The following is a 2,782-nucleotide window of genomic DNA, read 5'->3' on the forward strand; positions in this document are numbered from 1 at the left end:
TGGGCCGGAAAATAAGTGGGTTGGCTTCACCGGGCCACAATGTGCGCGGCCCATGTATGAAATTTGGTTTTTCTTTTGTACCTGGCGTACGCACAAAAATTTAGTACCACCTTGGTTAGAAAAAAAATTCAGCGGTGAACGGATGAAAAAATCGGAGAAACGCACTTTATTTTATTAGTAGGTATATATATATATATATATATATATATATATATATATAGATATAGATATAGAGATGACACTTCCGTCAGTTTTAACTAGTAACGGTGTTAAGTCTCACATAAGAAGACTATTCTACCCCTCACTACTAGGAAAATGCTTATACACAGGAGGTCAGTAGTAGTGCTTTTTATAAGAAAGTGTTGCTGCTAATTAACGGTAGCACTTGTCACTGAAGAGCGCTGCTACTATTTATTAGCAGTAGCGCTTTTTTTTATAAAAAACACTACTACTATAGTTGCCAACGGTTGCATGACAGTGTAGGTATACTAGTAGCGCTCGTATTTGAAAAGCGCTACTGCTATTGTACATAGCAATAGCACTGTCTTCTGACGAGCGCTATTGTTTGTTTCTATATATAAGTCCCGCTATATAGAAATTGAAGAAATTGTCCCATTGCATTCACACTCACAATTGAAGAAATTAATCTTGATTGAATGTACTCTTTCAGTTCCTACCGTTTGTTTCTATATATAAGTCCCGCTAGGTGGCTGGATGTTTTGCAGCCCACTGACTAAATTAGTCCATTGCATGGACTCTGCTTTTTCACTTGTTCGTTCTAGTCAATTTTCCAGGAACAACCACGAGAAGAAACCATGTGCAGATGTAGATGGCGAGTCACAACACCATTCCCGGATGACATTGACGACAGGCGTGGATGTTGTCTCCAAGGTGCTTGATGACGATAACCTCCTTAGGGAGATCATCCTTTGTGTCGGTTTCCCGACCACCCTTGTCTGCGCCTCCCTCGTCTGCAAGCGTTGGTGCCACCACGCCTCCGATCGCAAGTTCCTCAGCCGTTTCCATGAGCGCAGCCCGTCCCATCTCCTCGGCTTCTACCTCGAGGACACGGATGAGCCAAGCGTGGCTGCACGCTTCTTTCGGATGCTGCCTCAGCCTCCAGAGCTTGCCACTGTCATCCACACAGCGAGATTCAACTTGGACGCCGACCGGAGTGAAATGTCTGACATCATGGGCTGTCGGAACGGCAATGTTCTCATCAGCTTGTACGATGGCCGAGATTTTACAGTTGGAGTGCACAGCCCGTTTCACCCCAAGAGAGGTCTGGTGGTCCTCCCGCCATTCCGAGAGTTGCAAATTCAGTATGGATATTTTTGTGGTATGAATGATCTCCTCCTCTTCAAAGAGGAAGGCGATGGCTTGTCCTACATTTATGTGTTGGTGGAGTCTACAACAGAGAGGACTAAATCTATGGTGCACATAGATGTTCTGCGAAATCGTGATCATGTATGGCACAGGCATCTTGACTTGGCCACTGACCGATTCCTTTGTTCGCGATTTGATCCAAAAGCTGTGCTCGCTGACGATAAAATCTATATAGCAAGCGCCCAGAGCGACATTGTTGTCCTGGATTTGATGGGCTCAAGCATCTCCACGATTCTGCTCCCACAAGGGGTGGAGTATGGTGATAGAGACGCCACGTTGGCACGGGCCAATAATGCTTCTGGTGTGTATCTCATCCATGCCAAGAAGCTTCAACTTCGCATTTGGCTCCACAAGGGGGACAACTGGTTGCTGATGCAGAATATTTGTTTGCGTTAGATGATTGCTGGTTTGAGGATGACAGATTGCGAGGAGGAGAATATTGCTACTGCTCCTCTCCGGATAAACCATGTGGGGGATTATGACGAGTTTGTTTTCTTCGATATGGGTCGATGCGCACTCCACCTGGATATCAAGTACAAGAAACTGCATAAAGTGTATGACCTAGAAAAAAATATCGACGTTTGGGTGATATCCATCCTTTCATGATGATTTGGCCTCCCACATTTCCTACACTCAAGTATGATCATGTGATGTTTATCTTTTTGTACCTTTGTCGAGGTTAGAGACATTTGTTATGTGCATGATCCATTGCATTGTTAGGTACTGCTGTCGAAAGTGTTGGGGAACGTAGTAATTTCAAGATTTTTCCTACGTACACGCAAGATCATGGTGATGTATAGCAACGAGAGGGAGAGTGTGTCCACGTACCCTCGTAGACCGAAAGAGGAAGCGTTAGCACAACACGGTTGATGTAGTCGTACGTCTTCACGATTCAACAGATCAAGTACCGAACGTACGGCATCTTCGAGTTCTGCACACGTTCAGCTCGATGACGTCCCTCGAACTCCGATCCAGCCGAGTGTTGAGGGAGAGTTTCGTCAGCACAACGGCGTGGTGATGATTTTGACGTTCTACCGACGCAGGGCTTCGCCTAAGCACCGCTACAGTATTATCGAGGTGGAATATAGTGGAGGGGGGCACCGCACACGGCTAAAAGATCAAATCAATTGTGTGTCTAGAGGTGCCCCCCTGCCCCCGTATATAAAGGAGCCAGGGGAGGGGGCGGCCGGCCAAGGGAGGAGGCGCCAGGAGGAGTCCTACTCCCACTGGGAGTAAGACTCCCCCCTTTCCTAGTTGGAATAGGATTGGGGAGGGGGGGAAAGAGTGGAGGAAGGGGGCCGGCCCCCTTTGCCCCAAACCAATTCGGTTTGGGCCAGGGGGGCGCGCCCCTTGCTGCCCTCTCTTCCCAATAAAGCCCACTATGGCCCATTAGCCT

Source organism: Triticum aestivum, chromosome 6D (assembly GCF_018294505.1).
Source record: "Triticum aestivum cultivar Chinese Spring chromosome 6D, IWGSC CS RefSeq v2.1, whole genome shotgun sequence".
Taxonomy (NCBI): domain Eukaryota; kingdom Viridiplantae; phylum Streptophyta; class Magnoliopsida; order Poales; family Poaceae; genus Triticum; species Triticum aestivum.